Source organism: Hyla sarda, chromosome 12, assembly GCF_029499605.1.
Source record: "Hyla sarda isolate aHylSar1 chromosome 12, aHylSar1.hap1, whole genome shotgun sequence".
NCBI lineage: Eukaryota > Metazoa > Chordata > Amphibia > Anura > Hylidae > Hyla > Hyla sarda.
The window spans coordinates 36,880,466-36,898,542 of record NC_079200.1 but is presented as its reverse complement, the minus strand read 5'-3'; the positions used below and the strand labels follow the sequence as shown (position 1 = coordinate 36,898,542).

Genomic DNA, 18,077 nt, shown 5'->3' with positions numbered 1-18,077 from the left:
CATTGTATGTTGAAGCCATTGTATGTTGAGACCAGAACTCTATGGAAACCTGGTAATTGGTTCTAAAGGCACCAAAATGTCATCCAAAAAATAGGAAAAAGTAAGAATTAAAGAAAAATAAGTAGATAACTAATATATAAAGCAAATCCTTACATATAAAAGTAAGATCTGCTGGGAGCTGTAAATCACTGTCTATGTCAGTGTTTCCCAAGCAGGGAGCCTCCAGCTGTTGCAAAACTACAGCTCCCAGCATGCCCGGACAGCCAAAGGCTGTCCGGGCATGCTGGGAGTTGTAGTTCTGCAACAGCTGGGGGCACCCTGGTTGGGAAACACTGCTCTATGTGGAGGACAGGAGCTTCTTCTGGGTCCTGTACAGCACAGGCAATGTCCTAAAAAAGTAACATGGAGCCGCCCTCACCTGGTGTTCAAAGGAGCAGGTAACCCTGGTACAGGTAAAGAGTAGAGAACATGTAATACCACCCTGTACTGTAGGTGGCGCTACCAGACATCAGGCAGTGCATACACTTCAGTAATACAGGGGTTTGACCAGTAAATTGCCCATTCTGATTGGTCTGATCTTCAGGCCATTGACAAGTATCACAGATCTGGACTGTCCATAACATTGTATGTTGAGTCTGGTTTCAACTTACAATGGTCCAGAAACTATTGTATGTTGAGGCCATTGTAAGTTTAGGGATCGCTGTAATGATTCTGTGCTGTCAGGGTATGTTGGGAGTTGTAGTTTTGCAACAGCTGGCGAGCCACAGGTTGCAGAATAATGATTCTGTGATGTCAGGGTATGTTGGGAGTTGTAGTTTTGCAACAGCTGGAGGGCCGGAGGTTGCAGAGGCAGCGCTGTAGGGCATCACCACTATTACATTTCTAATAGTCCAAGCCTTTCTGCAGACCAACCTTACACCAATAGGTGCAAAATCCTCCAGGACTGACAGGTAGTATAGGGAATGAGGTAATGCTGGGGGTCCTTGATAGGGACCCTCCCACCAACACTATACTACCCAGACATGAAACCAATGGCTCTCTCTTCTATAAGGACCACAATAGTCCATTGATATAAATGGGGTGAGGTGTGAATTCTGGTTGCATGGCGGGCACCACAGCAGTGATCTCACAGTGGGTACCGCTGATCTCAGCTAAAACCATTGGTTACTATCTGTTCCTGAGCTTTCCCTATTAATACAGGTAGAGAACAGCAACAAATAATAATAACACATAATAGTAAACACTAAATGAAACAATGTGGCAGCATGAGGATGGGAATGCATGACTCCATAACAGGTGTCACCAACCTGCACTCTCTCAGCACCAAGGTGATGTGCAGTCTGTCTCAGGGGCTTGGAGTCTGTGTGGGATGTCTCTGGACTGGATGGCTGCTCTGGGGTCACTCAGAGAGGACGGCTGTCTCTCCTGTCTCCTCTGCTGTCTCCTTAGAGGGAGTGTCCATAGTCTCCTTACATCAGGCTGTCATGTAGCCGGGAAGCAGCTCCTCACTCTCACACTGCCTCTCCGTCCATCGTCATCCTCATTGGCCCTCACTTACTTGCCGTCTCTATCTCCGGCTGTCTCTTTTTCTCTCTCTCTCCCTTCCCCTTCTTTTGCAGTCTCTCTCTCCACCACCAACAACAACATTCAGTGACGTCATCCGAGTCACGTGACTCGTCGGTGCTAAAAATAGAGTCTGTCAGTGAGCGGGCGTGACTTACAAATGAAGGGGGCGCGGCCTAATGCATAAAAAGCCTGCATCCTATTAAAGGGGCCGCTACCAGAAGAGAGAGAGTGTCTGCTGCACCCGTGTAATGCAATTGTTATTATTATTTACATTTTTTATTATTATTGTTTTTATATGTATTTATAAATTGTCACTATTATTATTACTCATAATGATAATATAAATACATTATTATCTTTATTATTATTAATTATTATTATTGGAGATTTGTTTTATATTATCATCATGATTAATAAGAACAATAATAACAACAATAATTATTAATAATAACCTATAAACACAATGGCTGACATTTATCAAAACTTGTGGAGAGAGAGCGGTGCAGTTGCCTGTAGCAACCAATTAGTTTGCTTCTTTCATTTTTAAAGTGCGAAAAATGAAAGAGGCAATCTGATTGGTTGCTACGGGCAACTGCACCGCTCTCTCTCCACAGGTTTTGATAAATGTCAGCCATTGTGTTTGTTATTAATTATTATTATTGTTGTTATTGTTATTATTAATCATGATGATAATAATATAAACAAATTATTTGTAGTATTTCTATTAATTATTATCATTACAATATAATACGAGATGTAGTTTGTTGAGTTTATTTTATTGTTCCTTAATGGTCGCAAAACCTCAACTCCCATCATACCAGGGCAGTCGAAGGCTGTCAGGGCATGATGAGAGTTATAGTTTTACAACAGCAGGTTGGCAGATAGAGATGAGTGAACTTACAGTAAATTCGATTCGTCACGAACTTCTCGGCTCAGCAGTTTATGACTTTTCCTGCATAGTTCAGCTTTCAGGTGCTCCGGTGGGCTGGAAAAGGTGGATACAGTCCTAGGAAAGAGTCTCCTAGGACTGTATCCACCTTTTCCAGTCCACGGGAGCACCTGAAAGCTGAACTAATTTATGCAGGAAAAGTCATCAACTGCCGAGCTGAGAAGTTCGTGACAAATCAAATTTACTGTAAGTTCGCTCATCTCTAGTGGCAGGACACTGATTCTGTAATGTCAGGGCATGATGGGAGTTGTAGTTTCTGCAACAGATGCTGAGTCTCAGGTTATAGGACATTGGTTTTGTGATGTCAGGGCATGATGGGAGTTGTAGTTTTGTAACAGCTAGACTGCAGTATTTCCCAACCAGTGCGCCTCCAGCTGTTTCAAAACTACAACTCCAAGCACGATCGGGCACAGGGCTAGTTGTAAAGTGACTGACCTAGAGAGAAGTTGCAGAAGATTGATTCGGTGATGTCAGGGCATGATGAGCATTGTAGTTTTGCAACAGATAATCTAAAGTTAGAGAATACTGGTTTTGTGATGTCGGGACTTGATGGTCGTTATAGTTTTGCATCAGCTAGATCAGTGTTTCCCAACCAGTGTGTCTCCAGGTGTTGCATGATGGGAGTTGTAGTTTTGCAACAGATGAAGAATCTTAGGTTACAGATCACTAGTTTTGTGATGTCAGAGCATGATGGAAATTGTAGAGCAGTGTTTCCCAACCAGTGTGCCTGCAGCTGTTCCAAAATGACAACTTCTAGCATGCCTTTGGCTGTCCGGGCATGTTTGGAGTTGTAGTTTTGCAAAGCCACTGAGCTAGCTGTATAAGCACTGAGCTAGAAACACATGGGTTGCAGAACATTGATTCTCTTATGTCAGGGCATGATAAAAATTGTAGTGTACAACAGCTGGAGAGACTCAGGTTGAAGAACATTGATTAGCAATGTTGGCGCACAGGGCTGTAGCCCCCATGAGGTGAGTGAGGGGACCGGCTCACGTGCGCTGTTGCAAGGGGGCGCAGCATCCAGGGCTGCATTGGCCTCTGCACCTGCTTGCACAGGGAGTCCAATACACATTACACTGAGGGTGGCGTTGATTCCCAACCGGGGTGCCAGGACACTCTGGTGGGAAATATGGCGCTAACATTTTTTAATTTTTTTTCAGCCCAGGCGTGCGCACCTGTCAGTCTGTGTGCAGTGCTGGGACGGGTGATGCTGCTGCTCCAATGCTTGTGTATCCTCCCTCTCCTGTGGAGAAACTCTGGACTCTCCCTGGTCCCTCAGCAGAATGTGGATGGAGGGAAGGAGCAGGGGCAGCGCTGACAGAGGCCTACTCAGCTTCAGGTAGTGCACCCACACCCCTCTGTCACCCCTGTACACTCCACGGTTACCCCGTACACTCCACGGTTACCCCGTACACCCCTCTATCACATCTCTACACACCTGTACACCCCTCTGACACCCATGTGCACCCCATCTTTTTCACCTCTGTCACCCATGTACACCCCTCTGTCATTTCTCTACACCTATTCACCCCTGTACCCCTCTACACCTGCAAAAGGGGTGAAACCGGGGTGTCCCGCTAATTTATTTTACTTTTTTCCAAGGGGTGCCCCAAGCCAAAGTGGGGGGCGCAATTTTCTGTTCTCTCCTCAGGAGCAAAAAGAGATAGCTACAGCTCTGTTAGCGCATGATGAGAGCTGTAGATTTAAAACAGCTAGAAAGACACAGGTTGCAGAACACTGATTCTGTGATGTCAGGGCATGATGGGAGTTGTAGGTTTGCAACAGCTGGAGGGCCACTAGGTTACAGCAACCTTCTCCCTTCTGTAACAGTCACAACTTTGTTCCAGCTTTCCAGGAAACTCCTGAGAAGTTTTGGTCTGCAGCATATCAATTACGTGCGGAATTACACACGGTGAACTTTAACACCAGTGTGAATGGATCTTCGGCGAGACCCGCTCACACTTCCGCCGCTGAAATTGTTTCGCACAGAGAATGAACATGTTCATTCTTTGTGCGGAATTCCGTGAGCACTGCATAGCCGTCAGTGGTGACGGCGCAGTGCCGCGGGGTCCTACCGCCAAAGTATTTCGGCGGCGTCTGCCAGACTAATTCTCCGCTTGCTGAATTCTGCGAGCGGAGATTAAGCGAGATTTGCCCAATGTGAACGCACCCTAAGGGGCTACAAGTTACCAAAAACCTGAAGTCTGCTAACATTTTACTTTGGGGTCTTATGTATTGCAAAACCAAGTATCCAGACCCTACATGGTGACACAAGGTCCTTTCAGGTTGCTATTCCAGATGTACAGTTAGTCTGAGTACCACTGCATGGTTACGGTGGTCCATATAACAGAGCCTTAAAGGGGTTCTCTTTGGACACTCATAAACTTTCTTCCTGTTAGAAATCCCAATGATCAACCATTATCTATAACAATAATTAGTTGATCTTGATTCAAGAAAAAAACAAAAGGGAACAAAAAACCGGCGCACCCTGTGCCGTTACCTCATGGGGATGAGAGTAAACTGAAATGGGAATAATACTGCTCACCTTGTCGTGTCGCGCTGCGAGCGTGACACCGTTGTAGGCTTTGTATAGAATGATGATGATCCGCGGCAGCCTGTGTCCTTCCGTTTCTCAAAATAGTCGAGGCGGTTCAGTCAAGATGCAAGTTCTGTGTTTGTGGCAGAGGTCACAGATCAAAAAATGGATACTTCTCTGGCGCTCGCAGGATCCGTATTGGTGGTCAATCAGGTGTAGACTTCAGGTTTGATAAAGAATTCAGTCTTTATTTCTTCATATAAAACAATCAACGCATTTCGAGGGGTCGCCCCTCTTCCTCAGGTCATGGGTCACCCATGACCTGAGGAAGAGGGGCGACCCCTCGAAACGCGTTTTCTGTTTTATATGAAGAAATAAAGACTGAATTATTTATCAAACCTAAGTCTACACCTGATTGACCACCAATACGGATCCTGCGAGCGCCAGAGAAGTATCCATTTTTTGATCTGTGACTAAATGACTGATCACAGCTTCCAATCTGCAATTACAAATCCTGCGCATCAAATCTGTGCAGAATCCTGTATGTGTGAATAGACCCTAAAGGGGTACTGCAATGTAGGAAAATGTATCCCCTATACATAAATGTCTGATCCTGCACACTCGGCTTTCCTCGCAAACTGGGGCAGGGGTCGACATGCACTGTATATTTATCTATATGATAGAGCCGGAGATACACGAGTACAGCGCTTGGCTATCTTCAGCTCTGCCATAGAGATGAATGGAGGGTGCCTGCCAACTCCTGCTCCGTGGGTGAAGAGAGCATCGCGCAAGAGATCTCGGGGGTCCCAACAGTCAGACCCCCCAAGATCGGACACATCACCTATCCAAAGCATGAAATTTCCTTCCTTCTTTAAATGGGCACTGTCACTTAAAAAAAAACCTTTGACATATCGTAGAGACATGTCAAAAGTTTTGATTATTTGGGGTCTGAGTGCTCAGGCTCTGGCCAATAATTAGAACAACGCAAGAAAAGAACCATGGTGAGATGTTAGCTAAAAGCCAATAGGTATTTATGAAATACCAAACCCACTTGGGGTGTTTTGTCCATTTGTGTTTGTTTTTTAGGCTGCTTTCACACTATAAATTTCTCCGTTTAGGAAGTTCCGTCACTACAGCTGCGAAACCCGGCTGTTGCAAAAACCCTGACGGCCGTGACTAAATTGCATTGCAGCCTATGGGGTTTTGTAACTGCCCGTTTGCACCCGTATATGCCCGTAATTCATTACGGGCGCTATACAGTGACGGGACATCGTGGCGGAAAAATTACTGCATGCAGTAATTTTTCCGCCACGATGTCTCGTCACTGTATAACGCCCGTAATGAATTACGGGCATATACGGGTGCAGCCTTACTCACCTTTGGTGTTTTTCTGCGGTTTTGGGCTTAGTGGCAGTTTTCCAAAATCACAGCATGTTAAGACTAGCCATGTTTTTGGACAAAATCTTGGCGTTTCTCTCCATTAAAAAAAAAAAATGGATAAAACATGCCATGTGTGTTTAGCATTGGTGTTTTTTTTCTGGCGTTTTCCCCCATTTCTTCAATAGAAATCGTTGAGTCGCATAACAGAATCAAATGACTTGTCATGATAAAAATGCAGGAGGAAAAAAACATGAATGACTAAAACCCATTATTTTGGGGGGGAAAAACCCACAAAAACTACATCGTGGGAGTTCTAAATATCAGGGCAGTGGGAGAAGTCTATGGGATTGTCTCGGTCAACAGCGCTTCTCCCCCTGCTCGTTCGAATGGTTGATAGGAGTCTGGACAGTCAACCTGTCTATAGAAAATGTTAAACGATAGTTTTTTTATTTTTAGTTTTTTTGTGACGGGTACTTCAAAGGATTTCTGCTATCTTTTGAATTCCTGTAGAGGGTGAACTGAAAAGTGGACAAGTACCGTATTTTTCGCCCTATAGGATGCATCGGCGTATAAGACGCACCCTATTTTTAGGTGCAAAATCTAAAATATTTAAGATTTTGAACCCAATAGTGGTCTTCAACCTGCAGACCTCCAGATGTTGCAAAACTACAACTCCCAGCATGCCCGGACAGCGAGTTGTAGTTTTGCAACATCTGGAGGTCCGCAGATTGAAGACCACTGCATAGGAGGTAATACTCACGTGTCCCCACCGCTCCGGACCCGTCACCGCTGCCCTGGATGTCGCTCCATCGCTGTCGCCGTGTCCCTGTCGCTCCGGAATGTCTCTGCTGCCGGCCGGGTATCCTCGCTCTCTGTCGCCGTCATCACGTCGTTACGCACGTGCGCGACGACTTGATGACAAGGAAGGAGAGCGTCGGCCATACAGGGGATCCCTGAACGGAGAAGACATCGAGGAGGCAGGTAAGGTCCCTCCCGGTGTCCTGTAAGCACTAACCCGGCTATTCAGTCGGCTGTTCGGGACCGCCGCGGTGGGACTGTCACGGAGAAATCGCGGTGGTCCCGAACAGCCCGACTGAACAGCCGGGTTAGTGTCACTTTCCCTTCAGACGCGGCGGTCAGCTTTGATCGCCGCGTCTGAAGGGTTAATACAGGGCATCACCCTGATCGGTGATGTCCTGTATTAGCCGCGGGTCCCGGCCGTTGATGGCCGCAGGGACCGCTGCGATAGGTGTGTATTCGCCGTATAAGACGCACCGACTTTTTCCCCCCAGTTTTGGGGAAGAAAAAGTGCGTCTTATACGGCGAAAAATACGGTATGTGTGCTGCCGCTCCATTCACTTGGAGGACAAGGAAGCCCCGTTCTCATGATCGGTGGAAGTCCCAGATGTTGAGCCCTCACCATGCAAATAGGTTTTTAAGTCATGACAATCCCTTTAAGGGGTCTCAACAAAATAAACTTTTTCCATGCACCTTATTAAGACGAAAGAACAGGGAAGTCCTCCGACCGGGAATGCTGACACCACATTTTTTTTAATTTTTTTTTGCAGTAGCGCAAAAATAACTTGTCTAGTAGAGAGGGGGTACCCCCAAAAATCTAATTTCCAATCAATTGATCTATCCAGGTTTTCTGAGTATTCTTTATTAGAGATAAAAAAAAATGGGGAACACACATAGCGGGTGATTCCACAGGAACGAGCGACATATGTTTCGCGCACTTAGCGCATCCTCTGGCTCATGATGTCGCTCGTTCCTGTGGAAGCACCCGCTATGTGTGTCCCCCATTTTTTTGTATCTTTAGTAAAGCACAGATGAAGTAATGTGAAGAGTGCAGCCTTTTCTATACCTCACTTCTACATGTTATATAGACTGTTTTATGAGGCTATTGCACCGCCACCATAGTGCTTGCTACAGTGCAGTCATTGGGGTCGGGCGTTGCTAGATGTGCATGACGTAGAATCTTTAGACGAGTGCCATTTCTTGTTTCTACTTTGGACTTTTTTTCAGAGTATTCTGTTATAAAAGTTATTAAAAAAAAAGATACTTACTAACCCCCGGTCCTGATGCTGCTCCCATTGTGTCTCTTTCCGGTTCCTCACTACTTGTCTCTTCTGCTTGCTTCTGAGACCTGTTTGTATTTTTTCCATAACACCAGCAATAAATATCATTTACACCATTCATCATTTATCATTTATACCACTAGAATACCCCTTTAATGTATCCTTTCTCCTTTTCTAAAGCCATTTTCCAATGAGCGATTTACAGCAGCAAGTCCCAGTCTGACCGCAGATCTAATGACCCAAACTGGAAAAAACATAGTGGGGGAGATTTATCAAAACCTGTGCAAAGGATCACTTCCTTCATTTTGCAGAGGCCTTGTTAAAAATGAAAGTGAGCTGATTGGTTGCTATGGGCAACTGGGCAACATTTCCTTTGCGCAGGTTTTGATAAATCTCCCCCACTGATCTTCAATGCTTTCTGTTCTGGTCATTCGACCTGTGGTCAGATAGGCAGCTATAATATGGATGCAAGAATGAATGTTCGGCCAACAGCTATTAAAGGTGTATGGCCACCTTAAATGGACACTGTCAGATCCAAAAACATTTTATATGTTGTTACTGATGAAAATAAGACATTTTGTAATATGGTTGTTAAAATGTTTTTGAATATTTAACCCCTTCATGACCCAGCCCATTTTCACCTTCATGACCTGGGCATTTTTTGAAAATCTAACCACTGTCACTTTAAACATTAATAACTTTGGAATGCTTTTACTTATCATTCTGATTCCGAGAATGTTTTTTCGTGACATATTCTACTTTATGTTATCGGTAAAATTTCAAGGGTCTCCCTCCCCCCCGATGCCGCATCGCGCCGGGGCTCGGGCCCGCAGGGTATACCCCCCCTCCGCCCGGGAAGGGGTCGTCCCTCCCCCGAGGCGAGCTTGAGAGGCACGGAGCGGGGTCCCCGCGGCGGGGGCCCCCGGAGGCGTCCGGCACCGCGTCGGCCGCCGGCGCCCGGGCGAGGAGAGCGGCGAGGGCCGCCTCCCGCCGCCCGGGCCAGCCGGCGTCCCGGCGACGGCGTGCGGCAATTTTCCCCACGACGCGTCAGTCACGGCGGAGCCGCGCTCGCCCCCCGGCGTCCGCCCGGACGTCCAGAGGCGGCTGCCGCCAGAGGCGCGACGAGGGGCAGGCGGTCACGAAGGGCCCGAGGGAGGGCGGCCGGGCGGTCCGGCAAGGAAGCGCGACCGCGTCCCGGCGCGGGAGAACCAAGGCCTCCAGGGGTCCTCGAGGCTGCCCGCGAGACTCCGGTCCCGTGTCGGCACGCCTCGTTCCCCGGGGGGGGGCCTCTCCCCTTTGCCGCGGGCGTCGGAGCGCGCGCCCCGGTACCGCGACGGTACCGCCCTCCCTCTCGGCCTCCCTCGCGGAGGGGGGCCGAGCCGTCCCGGCGTCGGTCGGGACGGCTCCCTGACTGCCGCCGGACCCCGGCGAGCGCCGACGATCGCGAGGCGCGCTGCCTCGCGCGGGGCCGTCCGACCCTCGCGTCGGCTCCGGCCCCGCGAGCGGCGGGAGCCCGCCCCGTCGCGCCCCCCGCCCCGGCCCGGCGCCCCCGACCGGGCGCTCGGGCGAGGCGAGGCGCGCGGGCGTCTCCCGCCCTCCTTTCTTGGTAAAAAATCTAAAAATCTCATGAAAATTTGGAAAATTTTGCATTTTTCTAACTTTGAAAGTCTCTGCTTGAAAGGAAAATGGATATTCCAAATAAATTACATATTGATTCACATATACAATATGTCTACTTTGTGTTTGCATTAAAAAATTGACAAGTTTTTACTTTTGGAAGACATCAGGGGGCTTCAAAGTTCCGCAGCAATTTTCCAATTTTTCTCAAGATTTTCAAAATCGTAATTTTTCAGGGCCCAGTTCAGGTTGGAAGTGGATTTTAAGGATCTTCATATTAGAAATACCCCATAAATGACCCCATTATAAAAACTGCACCCCCCAAAGTATTCAAAATGGGGGGTGCAGTAAGTGTTTTAACCCTTTAGGTGTTTCACAGGAATAGCAGCAAAGTGAAGGAGAAAATTCTAAATCTTCATTTTTTACACTCGCATTTTCTTGTAGACCCAATTTTTGAATTTTTACAAGGGGTAAAAGGAGAGAAATCACCCTAAAATTTGTAACCCAATTTCTCTCGAGTAAGCACATACCTCATATGTCTATGTAAAGTGTTCGGCGGGCGCAGTAGAGGGCTCAGAAGGGAAGGAGCGACAATGGGATTTTGGAGAGTGAGTTTTTCTGAAAGGGTTTTTGGGGGGCATGTCCCATTTAGGAAGCCCCTATGGTGCCAGAACAGTGGACCCCCCCACATGTGACCCCATTTTGGAAACTATACCCCTCATGGAATTTAATAAGGGGTGCAGTGAGCATTTACACCCCACTGGCGTTTGACAGATATTTGAAACAGTGGACTGTGCAAATCAAAAATTTTATTTTTCATTTTCACAGACCACTGTTCCAAAAATCTGTCATACACCAGTGGGGTGTAAATGCTCACTGCACCCCTTATTACATTCCGTGAGGGGTGTAGTTTCCAAAATGGGGTCACATGTGGATATTTATTGTTTTGCGTTTGTCAGAACTGCTGTAACAATCAGCCACCCCTGTGCAAATCGCCTCAAATGTACATGGTGCACTCTCCCTTCTGGGCCTTGTTGTGCGCCCCCAGAGCACTTTGCGCCCACATATGGGGTATCTCCGTACTCAGGAGAAATTGCGTTACAAATTTAGAGGGTCTTTTTTCCCTTTTACCTCTTGTGAAAATGAAAAGTATAGGGCAACACCAGCATGTCAGTGTAAAAAATTTTTTACACTAACATGCTGGTGTAGACCCCAACTTCACCTTTTCATAAGGGGTTAAAGAAGAAAAAGCCCCCCAAAATTTGTAAGGCAATTTCTCCCGAGTACGGCGATACCCCATATGTGTCCCAAAACTGTTGCCCTGAAATACGACAGGGCTCCAAAGTGAGAGAGCGCCATGCGCATTTGAGGCCTGAATTAGGGATTTGCATAGGGGTGGACATAGGGGTATTCTATGCCAGTGATTCCCAAACAGGGTTCCTCCAGCTGTTGCAAAACTCCCAGCATGCCTGGACAGTCAATGGCTGTCCGGCAATACTGGGAGTTATTATTTTGCAACAGCTGGAGGCTCCGTTTTGGAAACAGTAGCGTACCAGACGTTTTTCATTTTTTGGGGAGGGGGGGCTGTGTAGGGGTATGTGTATATGTAGTGTTTTTTACTTTTTATTTTAGGTTAGTGTCAGTGTAGTGTAGTGTTTTTAGGGTACAGTTACATGGGCAGAGGTTCACAGCAAGTTTGCCGCTGGAAGTTTGAGCTGCAGCGCAAAATTTGCGCCATCTCAAACTTGCAGCACTCACTGTAAACCTCCGCCCATGTGAGTGTACCCTGTACATTCACATTGGGGGGAGGGGGCAAACATCCAGCTGTTGCAAACTCCGAGCATGCCCTTTGGCTGTCCGTGCATGCTGGGAGTTGTAGTTTTGCAACAGCTGGAGGAACACTGGTTTGGAAACACTAAGTTAAGTAATAAACTTTCAAGTGTTTTGCAACCAAACTTAGTGTTTCCAAACCAGTGTGCCTCCAGCTGTTGCAAAACTACAACTCCCAGCATGCATGGTCTGTCAGTGCATGCTGGGAGTTATAGTTTTGCAACAATTGCAACAGCTGGAGGCACTGAGGTAGGAAACGGACAATGTTTCCCAACTAGTGTGACTCCAGTTGTTGCAAAACTACAACTCCCAGCATGCCCAGACTGCCAAGGCATGCTGGAAGTTGTAGTTCGGCAATATCTGAAGGATCAGATGTTGCCGAAATACAACTTCCAGCATGCTTGGGCAGTCTGGGCATGCTGGGAGTTGTAGTTTTGCAACATCTGGAGGTCCACAGTTTGGAGACCACTGTATAATGGTCTCCAATCTGTGCTCTTCCAGATGTTAGAGAACTACAACTCCCAGCATGCCTGGACAGACTGAGCATGCTGAGATTTGTAGTTTTGCAACATCTGGAAGAGCACAGATTGGAGACCATTATACAGTGGTCTCCAAACTGTGGACTTCCAGATGTTGCAAAACTACAACTCCCAGCATGCCCAGAAAGCCAAAGGCTGTCTGGGCATGCTGGGAGTTGCAGTTTTGAAACTCTCAGAGGCAGCAGTGAGATCGCTTTACGGCGATCTCACTGCTGCCAATGAAGATGCCGCACTGCTGCCGGAAACTCACCTTCGGCACGGAGGACGCCGGGACCGCACGGAGGACGCCGTGACCGCTCGGGACACCGCATGGCCGGGTAAGTGACGCCGGGGGACGGGTCAGGGACACTTAGCAGAGCGGTGTGTGTCCCGATCCCCGTGAACGGGACTCACACACCGCGATGCTAAGTATTTTCATAGGGAAACGCTGCTATCAGCTAGTCAGATTTGACCAGCTGATAGCAGCGATCGCTGGGGGGGGTGGGGGACGAAACCCCCCGTGGTCGCACGGTAAGATGGCTGGCTATCAGTGATAGCCACCATCTTTCCGGGCGCTGCGGGATGCCGCGAGTAGCGGCAGTAATGTCCATGACGTACCTGTATGTCATGGGTCGGGAACACCTTGCCACCCATGACGTACAGGTATGTCATAGGTCGGGAAGGGGTTAATAAAGAAAGCATCTCCTGAAAATCCCCCACTAGGGGTCCCTACTAAGACACTAACCAGTCCTGCAGCAGCATTAGCTTGTCCATGAGTCATGGACAAGTGATGACTCATGGAAAAGGCTGGATGAGCAGACACACTAATCACCTCCCACCACCACACGCCCCCTTCCACTGAGAGGATTTCTAACACTGTGAGCAAATAAAAAGATTCATTTTTATAATAAATATAGGTGATAGAGGCATAAAAATTTGATGTACATGGTCAGGATTCTGTACTGAATATATATTTTGTAGGATCTGACAAGTACACTTTAAAGAGGTATTTCCATGTGAAAAAGTTATCCCCTATTCATAGCATAGGGGATAAGAAGCTGATTGTGGGGGGTCCATGGGGGTCTTCAGGATTAGTAGTGGTCACAGCGGTTGGACCCCTACTGATAAGCATGTTATCCCACATCATGTTGATAGAAGATAACTTCTTCACATAGTAACACCTCTTTGGGGTCAGTTCACATGTTCTTATTTTTGTGCAGATTTGCTGCAGCAGATTTTGCAGACCATTGACTGTCGATGTACAGCAAAATTTGCTGCAGCAAAAATTAGGATGTGTGAATTGACCGTTGGGGTTCGTTCACACGTGCATTTTTTTGCTGCCGATTTGCTGCTGCAGATTTTTCTGCCCGTTTACTTCAATGGGTAGCAAAATCTGCTACAGCAAACCTGCAGCAAAAAAATATGCACGTTTGAACGTACCCTTAGGGTGCATTTACATGTACAGTATCCTTCGCATATTTGATACTGCAGAGTTTAAAACTAAATGACTAAACACAGCTTTTAAAGCTGCAGCTTCAATTCAGCGCAGGATACAGTACATGTGAATAGACCTTTAAGGTGGCCATACCTTCAGTCAGTTAAAACTATCACTCCAGATCCCTTTATTTACTTAAAAGGGGTCATCCAGCTAATACCACTTATCCCCTATCCACAGCATAGGAGATAAGTGTGTGTGGTGCCTTGAGGGGGTGTATGGTAGTTGGGGTGTTGCTGTGAGGTATATCACGGTCATAATTAACTCTTGTCAGTCGTGATGCCAGGGTGAGGGTTAAATGCTGTATGGCTTGGCCTATTGCCACCCTTCCCAAGAGCGATAGGTAGATGCAGAATAAAGTATTGTCCACGACCAGAGCTTTGCTGAAAACTTGCGTAAACTTTACTGAAGATTTTCTGTAACATGCAAACACAGGAACAGTCTTTATAACAGTCTATGTACAGCTCAGCTGAGATTGACGTATGGTTGGGACTTTTGTAATTTCTTTAGCTTAGTAGGATTTAGTATGCGCAGATCTGCTGGATTTAGGGTTATGTTTAGGTCTAGGGTCCTTGCTAGAAGTAGCGGGGAAGTTTGTAAGAACTCACTGTTTGATTCTAGCCGAGGTCGGCAGGCTTTGGCCCAGTGGCAGTCGTTGTAAGTTGCGGAGGTCTTTCCTCATGAAGTGTCAGCAACCTAAGAGCAAAGAGATGCTTCTTGCTTGGCAGCGCAGGAACAAGAGAACAAGAGTGTCTATTGGCTGCAGCTCCCTTATATGGGCAGGGGCTGGCCGTTTTTGGATTGGTCCACACCATCTGTCAATCAGCTTTACAAGGCATTGTGGGTATTACATCACCCAGAATCTCCAAAGGTCCTTTTACCTACCATAGAGACTAAACTACAATCACATGACCCACAGGTCCTGTGACTCTATGCAAGGTAAATATACACTTTCTATACAGTATTTACATTTATTTTAGAAATATATTAACTATATGAGGGGTGACTAGGGGATGACTAAAGAAGCGGAACCCCACAGTTACTAGGAACTCTGACTTTGGGGACCCTTAACCAAGGTACGGTATGCAATACGGTACCGAGACACCACATGTCTAATTACAGGAGGTCCAACCACTGGGACCTTCCGCAATCTCCTCCAGTCCGCCTGTCTCTTACCTCTGGGCACTAAGGCCCCCACCTTCCGAGACGAACTGGTCTCAGCAGGCAAAACCTGCTCATCCAATCACTGACTGAGGTGGGACACTGCGGTGGCTGGTGATTGGCTGACCGGCCCTTCACTGCGGAGACTAGGATGTTTCGGAAGGTGGGGCCCAGAGCACTCAGAGGTAAGAGATGGGCAGTGGCAGGACACTCTGTGTGGTAGTGGATTTGCTGGACCTGTGTGGCAGATGAATCGGGATGGTCTTGCTGCGGCAGGCGGCACCCAGGTCGCTACCCCTGGTATGACTTGACCACACAGGCGGCTGAGGGGATGCGAGGCACAGAAGGAATAGGCAAGACGTGGTCTGGATAGCAGGAGGTCTGGGCTGGCGGCACAGGAGCGTAGTCAGGAATGTAGCAGGAGGTCTAAAGGCAGGCGGCAAGAAGTAGGATCAGGAACGTGGAGCAGAAGGTTAGGAACACGGTATAGCTGGGAAGGTAACACTTTCACAATGACTCTAGGGCAACAAAGGTCCGGCAGGGGTATGTTGGAGGTGCAGATATTTATAACAGAGGTGCAGGTGTAACATATGATTACAGGCGCACTGGCCCTTTAAATCTTAGAGCTCCAGAATTGGGGACATGCGTGCCGAAGCTGCGAGACCAGAGAAGGAAGCAGCAGAGAAAGGAGGGGAGTGACTGGCTGGGATTCGCATGCTGGCGCGTCCCGCGATGGAATCCCAGCCCTGCCAGCTGAGGAAGAGAGAGCAAGAAAGTGCTCACGGCCAGCGTGTCTGGTCGGAGCGCTGGATGTGACAGTACCCCCCCCCCCTTTGGCCTCCCCCTCTTTCTGGGGTTCAAAAAGTTCCAGAGTGAAACCCGTTCCAGGATATTCTCCTCCAGCTTCCAATACCTCTCCTCAGGACCAAATCCCTTCCAGTCAACCCCAAAAAATTGCCTCCCTCTCACGGTTTTCATGGCCAAAATTTCCTTGAATTCGATGACATCCGAGGAACCGGAGATGGGCGTAGGAGCAGTATTCTTTTGAGAGAAACTGTTGTTCACCAGAGGTTTAAGAAGGGACACATGGAAGAAATTCGGGATATGCAAGGAAGAAGGTAGCAGTAGTTCATAGGAGACTGGATTCATTTTTCGCAACACCTTGAAGGGACCTAGGTAGCGAGGACCCAACTTGTAACTGGGTATTTTGAAACAGATGTATCTGGAGGATAACCCAACTTTATCACCGGGAGAGAAGGACGGAAGAGGTCTTCTTTTCTTATCTGCCTGGATTTTCATACGAGTAGAGGCTTGAGAGAGTCTGTTGCCAGATGGAGAAGTCTCGAACAAGTTCATCAACAGCTGGCACGCCAGAAGAGACTGGAATGGGTAGAGGAGAACAAAGAGGATGTCCATAAACAACGAAAAACTGAGAAGTCCTCGTAGATTAAGTATCTTTATGATTATAGGAAAATTATGCCCAAGGTAGAAGGTTGACCCAATCGTCCTGTCGAGCAGACACAAAATGGTGGAGATACCCTTCCAGGGTTTCACTTACCCTCTCCACTTGACCATTGGTCTGAGGGTGGTAGGCAGAGGAGAAGTCCAAATTGATGTCAAGTCGGGAACAGAGAGCATGCCAGAACTTGTGAGAATCGGGAGGCCATGTAGGCGAAAATATGCTGAAGGAAATGTTTCGCCAGCTGTGGAGCAGATGGAAGACCTGGTAACGGAATGAAATGAGCCATCTTGGAGAATTGATCAACCACCACCCAGATGACCGTATTATTACGGGGAGGTGTCAGATTGGTGATGAAGTCCATAGCAATATGAGACCAGGGAGTCTCCAGAATGGGCAAAGGCTGTAAGAGACCCACAGGTTTCTGTTGAGTGGGTCTTCTCACGGGCACAGGTAACGCAGGAACGGACAAAATCAGTGACATCGTGTTCAAGGTGCGGCCACCAGTAATGCCGGGAGACAAGCTGAGTAGTCTTCCGTACTCCAGGGTGACCAGCCAACAAGGAAGAATATCCCCAATTTAAGACTTTACATCTCAGTTTAGCTGGCACAAAAGATTTCTGAGGGGGAATTTGCTGAAGATCGGCAGGAACTGCAGAAATTAAACGCTCCGGAGGAATAATATGCCTTGGCGTGGAGTCCAATCCTATGACATTGGAGGACCTGGAAAGAGCATCGGCACTGACGTTCTTGTTAGTGGGGCGGAAATGAATGAAGAAATTCAATCTGAAAAAGAAAAGAGACCATCTTGCCTGACGGGGATTCAATCGGTGAGCAGACTGGTAGATGCTGACCCTTTTAACAAATGTCGCCATTCTTCCAAGGCAAGCTTAATAGAAAGGAGTTCTCGATCTCCAATGGAGTAATTCCTCTCAGTAGATGAGAAAGTCTTAGAAAAGAAACCACAGGTTACGATCTTGCCCTTGGAGTTTTTCTGAGTAAGAACGGCATCGGCTCCTACGGATGAAGCATCTACCTCTAAAGCAAAGTTTTTCTCTGGATGAGGTCTAGAAAGGATGGGAGCAGAGGCAAATGCTAACTTTAAGCAAGTGAAGGCCTCTTCGGCCTCTGAAGGCCAAATCTTGGGGTTAGAGTTCTTCTTAGTGAGGCCCACAAATGGAGCAACCACAGAAGAGAAATGAGGGATGAACTGACGATATTAATTGGCGAAACACAAAAAACATTGAATGGCCTGTAGACCAGTAGGACGAGGCCAATTCAAAATCTGAGTCAGTTTGTCAGGCTCCGCCTGAAGGCCTGCATGAGAAACAATGTAACCGAGGAACGGAAGACTTGATCTCTCGAATAGGCATTTCTCCAGTTTGGCATAAAGATGATTCTCTTGGAGGTGCTGAAGAACCAGACGGACATGTGAGCGATGCTCCTCCAAGTTGGGAAAGTAGATCAATATATGTTTTCAAGATAAAC

At 47.4% G+C, this 18,077-nt stretch overlaps 2 protein-coding genes across 3 annotated transcripts in view; one reads left to right on the top strand and one right to left on the bottom strand.

Annotated features, from left to right (window-relative positions):
- Window positions 1-1,641, bottom strand: part of HDAC5 (histone deacetylase 5) — a 98,869-nt gene extending 97,228 nt beyond the window's left edge. For both annotated transcript variants that reach the window (XM_056549043.1, XM_056549046.1), the window contains exon 1: window positions 1,308-1,641. The gene's annotated coding sequence lies outside the window, so the exon portion shown is untranslated. The remainder of the gene's footprint in view (window positions 1-1,307) is intronic.
- Window positions 1,642-3,719: 2,078 nt separating this feature from the next.
- HROB (homologous recombination factor with OB-fold) overlaps window positions 3,720-18,077 on the top strand; it is a 60,091-nt gene continuing 45,733 nt past the window's right edge. Inside the window, exon 1 of the mRNA XM_056549051.1 lies at window positions 3,720-3,854. The gene's annotated coding sequence lies outside the window, so the exon portion shown is untranslated. The remainder of the gene's footprint in view (window positions 3,855-18,077) is intronic.